Raw genomic sequence first — 15542 nt, 5'->3', positions numbered from 1 at the left:
TGTCTCTGCTGCTAGGTCTTGTGTATTCTAATTGTGGCACCATCGTGTTTAAATTGTTTTAATCTTGATGCTTTTAATATTTTATTGGGGGTTTCAGAACTCACCTATGATATTCTTATGAGTTTTCCTCATAGGATCTCTTTTAAGTAGTGTTCGATGGATTTTTTCTATTTCTACTTCCCTGCCTTGTTCTAATGCTTCAGGACAATTCTTTAAAAAATTATTTCTTGGTCGTGCCCTGCGCTGCCCAGACTAGCGAACAATACAGAGTTCACCATGGCTAAAGGTGACCCCAAGAAACCGAAGGGCAAGATGTCTGCTTATGCCCTCTTTGTGCAAAATTGCCGGGAAGAGCATAAGAAGAAGAATCCAGAGGTTCCTGTTAACTTTGCAGAGTTTTCTAAAAAGTGTTCTGAGAGGTGGAAGACTATGTCGGGGAAAGAGAAATTCAAGTTTGATGAGATGGCAAAAGCTGATAAGGTACGATATGATAGAGAAATGAAAGACCAGCAAAAGGTGGCAAAAAGAAGAAGGATCCTAATGCACCTAAACGGCCACCGTCTGGCTTCTTCCTGTTCTGTTCAGAATTTCGTCCCAAGATCAAGTCTACAAACCCTGGCATATCCATTGGGGATGTGGCAAAGAAGCTTAGTGAAATGTGGAACAATCTGAGTGACAATGAGAAGCAACCTTATAATAATAAGGCAGCCAAACTGAAGGAGAAATACAAGAAGGATGTCCCAGATTATAAGTCGAAAGGGAAGTTCGATGGGGCAAATGGGGTGGCTAAAGCTGCCAGGAAAAAGGTAGAGGAGGAAGACGAGGAGGACGAGGAAGACGAGGAGGAGGAGGAGGATGAAGAAGATGACGAATGAAACTGTACCATATTCTGTCTCCAAGTGAATACCATAGAGTAGGGGAAACACCTTTAAATGAAACACTTCTCCTTTGTGATGGTGTCGATTGCCCTCATTAGGCTTAGTTGGCTTCTGATCACATAGTTTCTCAAAAGTGCTTCTAGATAGACATTGTAACTGGTTTACATGAAGTGGCCATGGGTATCTCGGAGCACCCAGAAACTGTATCAAAGTTGTACATAATTCCAAACATTTTTAAAAACGAAAAGGCGTTCTCCTGTTCTCCTCACTCTGTGCACTTTTGTCATTGGTGTAAAACAAAAGCATTTACAAATGTTTTCAGGCATTATTTTAATTTGTAAGGTGGTGTTTAACTATATGGTTATTGGCTAGAAAATTCTGGGTTATAAACTGTACATATCTATAGTTTGTAAAAACAACAAAAAACCCCACACCCCTAGACAGATTCTTGGGGTACAGGCTTGAAGGGGGCATGAGGCTCATCTGCCTTTCCTAGGGGGCTGCGACCCAAAGCCTGCACCATGAGGGTAGATTGCAGATACACTGCAGTGGGTGTCCATTTAGCTTAAAAGTTGTCTTTCTGTATATATAGTGAAATAGCACCCAGCTCCCATTATTAGGTGTCACAAGGGAGGGGGGTGGGGGTCAGCTGGCATGAGAAAAGTGTCTGGATTTTCGGTTTTCTTTTTAGTTTAAGTGCAGTAGTTTTAAATCGAAACTGTAGAGCTCTGCCTTGTATCAGTCAAACAGAAAGCCAGGGCAGTGGTGCAAGGGAAAAAAAAAAAACAAAAAAGTATGTTCTTAAACACAATTTGGAACATTTTGGGTTTTTTTTGTATGTTTAGAATGCTGAAATGTCTTTTGAAACAAAATAAACAGTATTACACTTTTAAAAAAATTATTTCTTGTATTATTGTATCAAGATTCTTTTTTTGATCATAACTTTCAGTTACTCTGATTATTTTTATATTTTCTCTTCTTGACCTATTCTCCAAATCTGTTGTTTTTCTTATAAGATGTTTCCCTTTCTCTTCTGTTTTTTCACTATTCATGTTTTGTTTAATTATTTCTTGATCTCTTATAATTTCACTGGCTTCACTTTGCCCAATTCTAATTTTCAAGGTGTCAATTTCCTCCTTGAGATTCTGGATCTCCTTTTCTAATTGGTTGACTTTCCTTTCATAACCTTGTTTTTCTTGGATTGTTTTTATTTTTATTTTTTTAGTTTTTCCTCCATTTCTGGCATTTGATTTTCAAAGTCTTTTTAAAGATCTTCTAAAAATTCTTTTTGGACAAGTGACGATTTGACATTGCCCTTTGAGGGTTTCTTTACTTCAATATCCTCCTCTTAAGATGAACCCCGGTCATCTCTATTCCCGTAATAGGTTTCTATGGTTGTATTCTTTCTCCTTTGCCTGTGAATTTTTTTTTGTGGTAATAATTTGATTTTTGTAATCACTTCTAGCCCTGGGGTATGGGAAATGGTGCCCCTTGCCCCAGATCTTCAGTTCCCTCTAGCCTGGAACCAAAGTCAAACCTCCAACCTCCTATAAGTGCCCACAGCCAGGGGCTTTCTGCCCCACTTCTTCTGCACTCACTGGGTGTGTGCTGGCTCCTTCTCACCCCCACCACTCCTCACGGCACAGCTGGGTCTGGCATTCCTTGTCAGAAGAGGTTCCCGCAATCTTCCTGGGCTCAAATGCATGACTCCCCTCACTATACCAGGGTGCAAAGTTCCAGTGACTGAGGCTGAGGCAGCCTCTCAAACCAACTAACCCTGGGGCTTGCTGCTAGTTGTTTAAGTGGCTTGCACGTTTATTGTTAAAATGGAACCTAGTCTGGAGGTGTTTACTCCTCACAGAGACCAAACCTGGTCCTGGGATTTTTCTTTGGATCTTCTCAAATTGTCCCAGGAAGATCCTGGTTGTGCCTCTATTCTTCTTTGTCTCCACCCACACTTTGTTCACCCTAAGGTGTTATTTTAACTCTTTCGTGGGGGAAAATCTTGAGAGCTTGGAATTTTCTTACCTCTTTCGCCATCTTCCCTGAATCCTCTGAATGGTTCACTTTCAACAAACTCTATCTGTGACTAGTAGAGGAAGATGAAGGGGCCCTTTGGTTGCCTAGATGGCTAGGGCAGGTTGATGTTCATTGAGCAGGGCCAAAATAAGCCTGGTCTTTAGTAAATTGCAGTTTTGATTTCAATTTAGGTATTCCCTGACCCACATCTTCTGATAATACTCCATTGTTTCCACTAGTAACCTAATACATAGTCCTTTCCAACACTCTGAAAGTACTTGTTGCTCTCTTGGTTCATTTGGTCGCCTGCTAAAGCACTACCAGCCAATCCCAGACATACTAATACTCTTTACAAAATCTTCATAATTATATTACATACTTATACATATGGGCTTCAAAATGTTCACATGGCCTACTGATAGTTGTTTGTCCCTCAGTTTTGAAAAAGGACCAATGACATCACGGGGTGATGTCTTGACTCATATGTGAATTGAATTTAAGTGAGGTGGAGTTGCATTTTTAGATAAGGAAATAATAATAAAAGAACACTGCTTTTAATGAGTTCAAGTCACTAGGCTTAGAGGAATTATATCCTTGAATAGCATGAAAAATGGCAGATATAATTGCTGTCAATGAATTTTGAAACTGATTAGGGAGATTGGGAAAGATGCTGCAGCTCATAAAAAAGAGCAAATGTCCCAGTTTTCAATGAAAGGGAAGAGATTGGAGTCTGCAAATTATAGGCCGCCAAGTTTGGAAAATCCTATAATATATGATATAAACACCTATCTATCAGTCAATAAGCATTTATTAACCATCTACTATGTGCCAGGGATTATGACAGGTGCTGAAGGTACTGTACAAAGTGCAAGAAATGGATGTGGTGGTGACTAGGATCCAACACGACTTTGTCAAGAACAACTTATTCAGGACTAACTTCATTTCCTATTTTGACAAAGTTTCTAATTCAGGGGAATTCTATTTATATGTATAGTTAGAGTTCAACAAAGCATTAGGCCAAATCTCTCATGCTATCTTTATGGAAGAAGAATTAGGTGGATCCATCACTGGTTGAATGACTGAACCTAAAGACAGCCAAGAATGGCTCAATGGCATGCTAAAATAAGTACCCCAGGGATTTAATTTTGACTTGGAGCTACTTAATATTTTTAATCAATGACAGATTTATCACAAATGGTATACTTATGAAATTTGTGGGTAACACAAAACTGAAACAGAAAACTAAAACACTGAATGCAGAGGGATAATTCAGAAAGATCTCAACAGATAAAATGTTGAGTTGAATCTCATTAGATGAAATGTAATATGGGTAAATGTAAAGATTTATACTTTGGCTAAAATATTTAACTTCCCAAGCATAGAATGGGGGAGACATTGCAAGAAAGCACTTTGTATTTGGGTATTTTAGTGAACCACAAGCTCAATATAAGTCAATAACATGATCTGGAAACCAAAAGAGCTGATGCAGTCTTAGGCTGTATAAGAGAAACACAACCTCCAGGAAAAGGGAAGTGATAGTCTCATAAAAGGGGAAAGGAATAAACAAGCATTTATGAAGTACCTATTATATGCCAAGAATTGTATTAAGTGCTTTACAATTATTATCTCATTTGGTCCTCACAACAACCCTAAGAGGCATTATCCCCATTTTATAGTTGAGGAAACTGAGGCAGATGGTGGTTAAGTGACTTCTTTAGAGTCACAACCAATAAGTATTTGGGGTCAAATTTGAACTCAGGTCTTACTGACTTCATGCCTGGTGCTCCAGCCATTGCACCACCTAGTATTGTGTGTTCAGTTGTGGGTACCACATTTTGAGAAGGCATTGATAAATGAGGTGAAAGAATGGAGAGAATGTCTCAAATTTATGCCATCATATTGGGATCAGTTGGAGTAACCAGGCATGTTTAGTTTAAAGTAGAGAAGACATGTTGGTTCTCTTCAAGTATGTGAAGGTGGTCACTTGGACGAGAGGTGAGATTTGTTCTGCTTATTCCCAAAGGGAAGAATTAGGACCAATGGGTAGAAGTTGCAAAGAGGCAAACTTGAACATTTTGTAGGGAGAAATTTCCTAAGGATAAAAGTGATCCCAAAGCATAATGGGCTGCCTTGAGAGGTAGTGGCTCTTTCCTCCCTTGAGATCTTTAAGGCAAGCCTGGGTACTTCTCAGATGCATTGTAAAGAGGATCCTTTTTCAGGTGTGGATTGGACTCTGGCTTCTGGGCTGAATCTGATACGAAGACAGGAATAATAATAATCATGATTCTATTAACGATTTAAGAAATAGATGGCCTAGGGTCGCAGGGTAGATCTGCTCAAAACCATTGCTAATGATCAGCTTGACACATGGACTGTGTAGTGAGTTGCATTCAGTATTTTAGTACGGCAAGAAATCAAGATACATTGGAAAGAATCAAATATGAATACCATGCCATCTGCGAGAAATGCTTCAGTGCAGATGACGTTGACCCACCACTAAAACAGGCAAACCATAGCTACCTTCACATCATTTATTTCTCACATCCACCTCCTTACTTCCACTCACCCAGTTACCACCTTGTTGTACAGGCTTTAAATACCTCTTGCCTAGTTTATTGCAACAGCTGCTTAAATGGGTCTTTCCATCTCAAGTTTCTCCTCCCTCCAATCCATCCTATATACTGCTGCTAAAGTAATTCTTCTTAAATATAGATTAGACCACATGAATTCCCTACCCAATAGGATTTTCTCTAGGATTTATGCTATTTTTTATATGTACATGTTGTCTCCCTCATCAGAATGGAAGCTCCTTCATAGTAGGATTATTTCTTTCTTTGTACTTGTATACCTAGCGCCTAGCACAGTGTCTTGTGACATAGTGGGCTTTTAATGAAATAATTGCTGATTGATTGATGAAAGGATTGAAGACACAAATACTTTCATTATGCACCAATACTTGTAATATTCAGTTTGCATTATTTTGTGGTGGTTGTTCTTTTTATGTCTATTTTTTTTCATTTCCATTGCTGTTGGAAATAATTGTTCTGGCTCTGCTTACATCACTTTGCTTCGGGATCATCATTTCTTATGATACAGTAATATTTCATTGCATTCATAAATGATGATTTGCTTAGCCATTCCCCAGGCAATGGGCATCTACTAAGTCTCCAGTTCTTTGCTACTATAAAAAGTGATGCTATAAATACTTTGGTGTATATGGAGCATTGAAATATATGTATATATATATGTATATACATATGTATGTTTTAATCAATAACCTCCTTGTGGTATATACCTAGTAGAGGAATCTCTAGGTCAAAGGGTATGGACACTCTAGTTACTCTATTTGCATAATTCCAATTTGATTTCCAGAATGGTTATACCAACAAATTCATATCTCCCCCAGAGATGGTGTGCCTGTATTTTCACACCCCTTTAATATTGACTATTCCAATCTTTTGCCATCTTTATAATTTTGCTGGTGAGTTGAAACTTTAGGATTGTTTTGATTTGTTTTTCTCTTAGTAGTAGTACTTTGGAGCATTCTTTCAAAATTGCTGATGGTGTGTAATTCTTGTTTCTGAGAACTCTTTGCTCATATCCTTTGACCACTTATCTACTAAAGAATGTGTTTTGTCATATATTTCTCTTAGTTGACTATCTTGGATGTCAAATCCTTATCAAAGATATTTATACAAATATTTTTCCAAGTCAATTGCTTTTCTTCTTATCTTATACATGTTAGTTTTATTTGTGCAAAAGCTTTTCAACCTCCTGTAATTACAATTAAATTATCCCTCTTATTCCTTGTAATTGCTTACATCCCTTTTTTCATTAAGAATTTATCTGCTATTCATGGCCATGAAAGGTATATGATCTGCTTCTCTTCTAATTTTTTTATGGTGTGATATTTGATATTCTGATCTTGTATCCATTTCGCATTTCTTGTGAAATTCGGTGTGTTAGGGGCTGCCATGATGCCAGTACCCTATTCAGTTTTTGATTTGGGAATTAAATAAGACACTTGCAAATCATTGAAGAGTTAACAAAAGGATGTTTACTTCACCTTAACATAGCAAGGATATGCAACAAAGTACAGTGGCATTTAATTCCTATAGTTGTGCCCCCATCTCCATATGGAAATATGTCTGCTCACCAGGTAAAGGTATGATAACTCCTAGGGTCAAGCCAGCAGGGTCCAACTCAACATGAGTGGGACTTTTTATGCAATTAGGGGACCAGGAAGCTGTTTCAAGGGAGACGGGCTTATCAGGTCCCAGAGACAGCTTTGTCACCTTTTAGTCTGAGTCTAGTGGGGATTCCACCACCTGTGCCTAGAACTGAAAAGGACAAACAAAACAGACTAGCACAAAAACCCCAAGCTCATTCCTCAGGACCATAGGGACTCAAAGGGGAGGGCAGAGGAAAGAAGCTAGCTCTTCCTCACATAAGTTCAGTTCGTAGCGCGTGTACTGTGGGTAATCAGGGCCCTTATTTCCTTTGGGCACAGAGAGTGTCTATTTGATAGTTTTAAAGATACATCCTGCTGTGGCTACAAAGCTAATGTAAAAGGCTACTCCTACCCATGTATTTGACAATTTGATTCTTATCTTCTTTTATATTTCTTCTGTATGATCTTCAAAATAAAGAAAATACTAAGGATCAGGGCAATTAGAAATGAGAAGCAAAAACAAAACAAAACAAAACAGGGAAGCAAAAAATCCCCAAAATCTGTAATCATTCTTCATAGATTTTCATCAGAAAGGATTATTTCCTTGGCTTACAGACAAATATTTTGAGGATTTTAATAAAGCAAATCAAGTGTTGTTTGTAATTAGGAAAAAAAAGTATGATGGCATTCTATACAGGGGACTCAGATGGTAAAAAATATGATTCAGGCCCTCCAGTAACTTATATTCTAGTTGAGGGAGATAAGACCAAATTAGATAAAACAAGAATATATACAAGTAGATGCCTGATAAGATGGAAGAATAAGAAAGTCTCAATAGTCCCTGTAAGAATAGCAATAATAATGCTAAGAAGAGATGAAACCACCAAAAAACCCTCCAAAATGTTGATTTTAGAAAAAACACTCAAAAAATTAAAAAATCAAAAGAATTACAAAAAAGTAAGAAATACTCAAGATATTCAAATGCATCTGTGATCTCATTGATTCTAGTGTTCCCTCTAACAACATAGATCGCAACCCATCCATGCTTGCCCATTCTGTGCTATGGTTGTTCATGTTCTTTCAAAAGTTCTCTACGAGGGTGTCAGCCAATATCCTAGAGGCCTTCCTCATGAGGGTGAGTGAGCATGCTTGCTGTCTACTGGACATCCCTTGCCCTGACCAGGCGTAAGGTTAATGAGGAATAAGATCTTCCCCGCCTATCAATAGGCCTCATGTGGAGCCCATTAAGGGAAGCTTGCTTGCTTATAAGAAGGCTTCCATACTTTTTGTTAATTTATAATTAGGCGCTGAGCCTAAAGAATATATATTCTGAGAAGTGAGCTTTTGCTTTGGGGGCTTGCTTATGAGAAAGATGTTGTGATTCCCTGGTTGAGACTCTGAGTGGCCGTATGTTCAGAATTCCCCGACTGCTCAGAGGTAAGAGCTTGGTACTCCCCTGGTATGTGTAAAGCTTTGATTCAGGCAGTAGAGCCCTGTCTGTTGGTCTTTATTTCTCTTCTTTGTATTTCCTGTCTGTATTTAATGTGATCCCTGAAACAGCTATCTTTCCTTAGTAAAGCAGATCTAAGAACCTAAGAACCTGTTCAAAACAAAACAGTACATACACATGTACTAGCTGTGTGACCTTGGGCAAATCACTTAACCCCAATTGCCCTGCCTTCCCCCCTTCAAAAAAAACTCACAAAAAAGAAATATCCATGCAAAAAATTTATACACATATATCACGTGTGTGTGTTTTTATGTGTGTGTGTATGGCTTAGTGAAAAACATTCTTATTTCGTAGGAGGAAAGAGTGGTAGAAACATTAGAATAAGAATAATATTCTTGAAAATCATACAACTAGAAAAAGATTTGGCATTTATAAGATCATAAATGATGGATGAATAGAGCAAGGAATGAAAATTTTAAAATTATTGGGTTGTCTGCAAATTTTGAAAAAGAAAAGAATCTTACAACCGTATAAAAGGAAATTATATAAGAAAACTTCCCAGAAATATTGAAAGAGATGAACAGATTAGAAATTGACAGAATCCATGGTTTGTCAATGCTGTAGATCCCAAATTCAACTATTCTAAATACACTATTGTTATATTTCAAGACTATAATGACAAGAGATTATTTTGCAAATAGTCAAAACACTGATTCACACTCTTTCTATAAAAATGAGAAATATGCAGGTGACATATAACATCTTGAAAATTTAAAAACATAGGACTTCATTCTCAAATCAGTCTTTTCTGCTTACACCGAGCATTTTTTTTAAAGACAAAAGGTGGTCATTTAGTGATTCACATGAATCTGATCCCCTCATAGATGACAGTCAACCTTATGGCAAGTTTTGATGTGTGAAAACAAGATCATAGAATCTGACTAACCTCATCAAAATAAATCTGAAAGTAATTTGGTTTATGACAACTGTTAGCTAATCTCACCTTCAAAGATGAGGGGGAAGACAAACATACAAACAAAAGCCAGTTTGTTGTGATTTTTTAAAGTGGGCTCAAGGGGAGACAGGAAAGAGTAATAAATTGATTTTAGATGTTCACAAAGAATGAAAGGGGTTTGAGGGGGAGGGAAGGATAGGACAAAGAGGATTAAGTGGGTTGAAAAGGTAATTCAAGAACAATACCCTCATATCAAGTTGGGATAAGAACAGGTAGGTTTAGATTTTTTCAGAACTAGATTTGGAGTTAGTAGCATAAAATATATGAACTAGGTTTAGTATTGTGTGAATATCTCTGTGTCTTTATATGGGTTAAGATTTGGATAGGATTAGTATTAGTGAAAGCAGGAAGATTGTATTTCCTCCTGACAAATGAATAGAATCTTCTACCTGTTACCATTACGGAGTGGTAGAAAATTTTGATATATTCAACAAATGGAAAGAAATTAAAGAAGTCCAAATTGTTTTATTTGGTTCTATAAAAGCTTTTACAAAACAAAAAGCAATATATCCAGAATTTAAAAAAAAAACAGATTATGAAAGCATCTTTACCATAAACTGTCAAATTCAACAAATTTTTATTGAGTGCCTCTATCATCTAAGACCTTGTAGTAGGTATGTAGGAATACAAAGACAAAGATAAACTGGCTTTCATTCAATTGAAGGTATACAATATGCACACACATATATATGGTACAAGGTAATTTGAGGAGGGGGATATTACTGGCAATTGGGAGAGGAATAAAGATTTCCTAGAAAAGGTGGAATCTGAGGGAAAATATAGTTTCTCAGAGGCAGAAGTGAGGAGAGAATAATTCCAGGCATGGATGATAGATAGGCTGATTAAAAGTGTGGAGGGGAAAGATGGAATGAAAAATTTGGCTAACAGCTAATAGTCCAGTTTGGCTGGAAAAATAGAGTATATAAAGGGGGAATCCCATGAAATAACACAGTAAAGGTATGTTGGAACTAGATTTTGGAGGGCCTTAGAGGACAAATGGAAGAGAATATATGTTCTATCTCAGAGGCCACAGGAAGCCACTGATAACTTTTGATCAAGAGAATTGCATGGTCAGACTTATTCCTTAGGAAAACATTATTTTGTTATCTGTATGGAGGACGAATCAGAGAAGGGAGAGATGAGAAGCAGAAAGATCAATTGTCTTATTATTAAATAGTCTAGGTAAGAGTTGAAAAGGGCCTGATTTAGAAGATCATTGTAGGAGACATTGAAAGGACAGGGCAACTATTTGGATATGTGGAGTGAAGGAAAGAGAAGAGTCAAGGGTAATTTAAAAGTTAAGAATCTGTGTGAGTGGGGTAATGGTGGTACCCTCAATAGGAACAGAAGTTTGGAATAGGGGAAGTCTTAGTTTGAGGAGATGATTAGTTGCATTTTGGGACATGCTAAGTTTTAGATGCCAATGGGACATCCAGGTGATCATGTTGAGGAAGCAGCTGGTGATGCAGTAATGGTGCTTAGGAGTGAGGCAGATAAATAAAGGTGGATATACTGATTTTGGAGTGATCAGTGTAGAGATGATAACTGAACCCATAAGATCAAGGGAGAGATTATATATGCAAAGAGGACATAGGAAAGAGCCTTTGGGGACTGTCATGTTTGAAGGGGAGGCAGGGTAGGGTCAAGAAATGGATGGTGAGCCAACAAAATAGACTGAGAGACAGCAGTAAAATGCAAAGGAAGAGAACAAGGAGAAAAAAGTACTACAGAAACTAAAGAAGAAAGCATTCCAGAGGATGGAGTGGTTGAAAGTATGAAAAACATCAAAGGAATCTACTTGGCTATACAGGATAGAATTAAAACCAATTGGTGAAAGTTACAGGGAGGAATGGTTTCAGCTCACTATTAGGATGAACTTTCCTAGTATTAAGATTATCCTCAGAATGGAATGTGATACTTTGTGAGGTACTGAGTTCCCAGTGGTGTTCAGTAGAGGCTTATAATTACTCCTTAATGATATAATAGAGGGGATACATGCATTGGGAAAGTCATGATCCCATTTGGAGTTTTCTTGGGAAGAGATACTGGAGTGGTTTGCCATTTCCTTCTCCAGATCATTTTACAGATATGGAAACTGAGGCAAACAGCAGGTTAAGTCACTTGCTCAGGGTCAAACAGCTAGTAAGTGTCTAAGGCCAGATTTGAACTCATGAAGATAAATCCAAGCCCAGTGCTCTATTCTCTGAGCCACATAGCTGCCCTACCTGGTATACAGTGAACACATATGCTTGTTGGGTTGACCAGATTTTTCATCCTGGTTGGGAAAGATTTATGACTCCTGCCTTTCTTGTTACCCCCAATAGCGTTTTATTTATTTAATTTACTCTTCTCATTTATCCTGACTTTACAAAGTATTGTTCTAGTAAGGAGGATGAGAACACAATTTTCCTTTCAAGGGATAGTAGCTAGTTACACACACACACACACACACACACACACACACACACACATGTATATATACACACACATGCATATATGTACACATAGTTATATGTGTACGTATAGGTACATATACATACAAATAACACATGTTATCTATAGATATTTAGAGATCATACACACACACGTATAAAATATTTATTAAGTGCTTACTATATACAAGGCCCTATGTTAAGCACTGGGGATACAAGGAAAGGTAAACAGCAAGCTCAGCCCTAGAGGAGCTCACAATGTGATGGGGGAAACGACATGTGAACAATCATGTACATACAATCAATATACAGGATAAATTAGAGATTATCAACAGAGGGGAGGTACTGGCATTAATGGGAGATCAGAAAAGGCTTCCTGTAGAAGATTTAGCTGAGATTTGAAAGAAGCTAGAGAAACCAGGAGGTAGAGATGAGGAGGGAGAGCATTCTAGACATGGGAGACAGCCAGAGAAATGCTTGGAGTCAGGAGATGGAGTATCTTGTTTGAGGAATAGCATGGAGGCCAGCATCACTGGATCAGAGAGTACATATGGGGAAGATGTAAAGGGTAAGAGAAATGGAAAGAGAGGGACAGGTTATTACAGTCTTTGAATGCCAGAGGATTTTGTATTTGACCCTAGAGGTGATAGGGAGCCATTGGAGTTTTATTGAGGAGAGGGTTATATGGTCAGATCTGAGCTTTAGGTAAAGCACTTTGACAGCTGTGTAAAAGATGGACTGGAGTGGGGAGAGACTTGTGGTGGGCAGACCAACCATCATCATGTGGCTATTGTAGTAGGCTAGGCATGAGCTGATGAGGGCCTGCACTCAGGCAGCTGCAGGATCAAAGGAAAAAAGTGGGCATATGTGAGACATAGTATAAAGAAGCCACAAGCCTTGGGAATAGATTGGATTTGGGGTAGGGGAATGAGAGAGGGAGGAGTTGAGGATGTTACCCTAACTCCTCAAAAAGTCTTCAAACATGGGTGACAGGGAGGACATTAGCAGCCTCAACAATAGTAGTGAAGAAGGAGGGTTTTGGGGAAAGATGATCAGTTTGGGTTTGGATATGCTGATATTTTAAATACTTCTAAGGAAGATCCATGATTTTATCATCATAGGGACTCTTTCACCAATGCTAATTACGACTTCACCATGCTTTCATAGCCAGTTCTATACGGTGCTATGACAAATAAAATAAAATAAAATCATCATCTGGTGGCCAGTTTCCTTTCCTCTCCAAACCAGGAACATGAGTCTATCACTGGCCTCTCCTTCAAGTCTTTACAGCTTGGTAGATGATAACAGAGTGTCAAATCCAGCGTCAAAGCCTTTGAGAAGTCAGGATCATCACTACAGCAAAATGAAGCATCGAAGAACGGTTTTATTAGAGAAATCCTCTTTGTGTATCATGTTTAATTTTGTGCTTTTGCTACCTGGTACCCAGAGGCACTGCCTAACTTGTGTGTAGGTTGCCCAAATAAGTATATTCCAGGTTCAAGATATTCTGTGGGTCCACCTCCACTGGAAACCATAGCTAATGAGCCCCTACCTTTGCTTTTACTAGTTAGCCTGAGGAGACAAGTAATTCAAGGCAAATGCATGTAATGAATTAGCATAAAAAGCAGAATTAGCAATAAAAATATAGCTTTTCCCCTTTTCCTACCCCCCACCATAAACCTGGGGAATTGTTGTTTGTTGTTGTTCACTTGTGTCTGACTCTCCATGACCCCATTTGGGGTATTCTTGGCAAAGATGCTGGATTTTTTTTTTTTTTACCATTTCCTTCTCCAGCTCATTTTTACAGATGAGGAACTGAGACAAATAGGATTAAATGACTTGACCAGGGTCACAGCTAGGAAGTGTCTGAGCCCAGATTTAAACTCAAGAAGAAGAATCTTTCTGATTCCGAACTTTGCTGTCAGTCCACTGTGCCACCTAGATGCCCCAACCTGGGGGATAATCTCCCACAAGTACATATACCATCAATGGAAAGAGCTGATACATGTAGGGAGCATACTTAAAAAGGCACTTAGAAAGGGAAAACATGTGGCCATGCAGTGTGTGGAGGGGCATACAAGTAGAGAGGCAGTTGTCTCTAGCACCACAAGGCAACTGATGTCTTATGGTGAGGCTATCATGGCCCACTCCACACTGGTATGATGTAGCATGTACTCTCTGCAGGGAATGTAGTCTTTGTAAGACATGTAGCATCTGCTGGTTGTTGCACCATGCTGGTCTTGCACAGTCACTGCTTGCTGGTGCTTCATTGGTCTTGTAGTTACTGCTAGGATTGACCCTGCTTGCCATAGGGCTGGGTAATTTTTCTCTCTATTTCTGACTTCTAGCTACAGCTGGAGTCTTTATCATAAAGGGGGATGCGGGGAAGGGCTGTCATTCTTCTTTTAGCCTAAAACATAAAGGACTTTTTGCTTAGAAAAGAGTAAAACCCTAAAACTCAATCCTTGGACTAAGTAAAACCCCTTCTTGCCTTTTTCTTCTTTAAGGACAGTTAGTCAGTCAGTTCTCAGAGTCTTGACCTAAAGAGATGCTTTCAATCTAGGAGGAAACTGACCTGAGGAGCTAAGTTCTTCGGAGCTCAGAACAACTCCAGGTAATGAGTGCCTTTAGGCTTAAATCTCTATGTCCTATTTATTGAGGGCTGGATCAAACAAATGAATAGTGGGAGGCAGAAAAGGCATAGAAACTTAATCCCTGGAAACAGGATCTTTTCTTCCTCCTGCCATTCTACATTCTGGTCTTTTTTGTTTGTTTTTTGGCAGGGTAATTGGGGATAAGTGACTTGCCCAAGGTCATACAGCTAGTACATGTCTGAGGCCGCATTTGTACTCAGGTCCTCCTGACTCCAGGGCCGGTGCTCACTCACTGCACCACCTAGCTGCCCCATCATTCTCGCCTTTAATATGCATATGTGGCCACCCTCAACCCTTTGCAGACTTTGAGCACACACCCTACAGTGGAAAATTAAAAGTTATCTCTTCCTAATTATGTTTAAAAAATAGTCCCCATTATTCTTATATTTGCAAAGTATAACTATTTTATAATGGGTAAGTAAATATTGTCAAATGCTTAATTTAGGAAGGCTGCTTTCTCCACCATTCACTTGATTGCCACTTCAGTAGCCCTGTCCAAAAAAGTAGATAAGGTTAGTCTGGCCTGATGCCCTGTTCTTGATGAAGCCTCCTCTTGATTGAAGGTTTCTTTTCTAGATGTTCATGACCATCTCTTTAACAATCCATTCTAGAATTTTGCCAGGAATCAAAGTTAAACACACAGGCTTTTAGTCTGGGGATTCCATTCTTTTCTTCTTTAGAGAGAGTAGTCCTCTCCATTTTCTTCAGTCTGTCAAAGTTCACTGTCAATAATTCAACCATCACATAATCCCATAATTCAACAAATATTTCTTAAATTGACTTGTGAAAGGAGAAGATGCTTTTCCCCCTAGGGTCTACCACCAACTTTCTGGAGGCTGGGGAGAATCTGGAAGAGGAAATACAGGTAACAACTTGGATTAGCAGCAAAGTAGCTCCTTTGTTCCGGGAGAATTACAGAGTTA

The 15542-nt window shown here is 38.6% G+C and overlaps 1 pseudogene; it reads left to right on the top strand.

Moving 5' to 3' along the window:
• Window positions 1-259: 259 nt before the first annotated feature.
• LOC118844014 lies at window positions 260-890 on the top strand (annotated as a pseudogene).
• The last annotated feature ends 14652 nt before the right edge of the window (window positions 891-15542 follow it).

This window comes from Trichosurus vulpecula, chromosome 3 (genome assembly GCF_011100635.1).
Source record: "Trichosurus vulpecula isolate mTriVul1 chromosome 3, mTriVul1.pri, whole genome shotgun sequence".
NCBI classification, from domain to species: domain Eukaryota; kingdom Metazoa; phylum Chordata; class Mammalia; order Diprotodontia; family Phalangeridae; genus Trichosurus; species Trichosurus vulpecula.
Note: the sequence above shows the minus strand (reverse complement) of the source record. Positions and strands in the feature narration are given on the sequence as shown.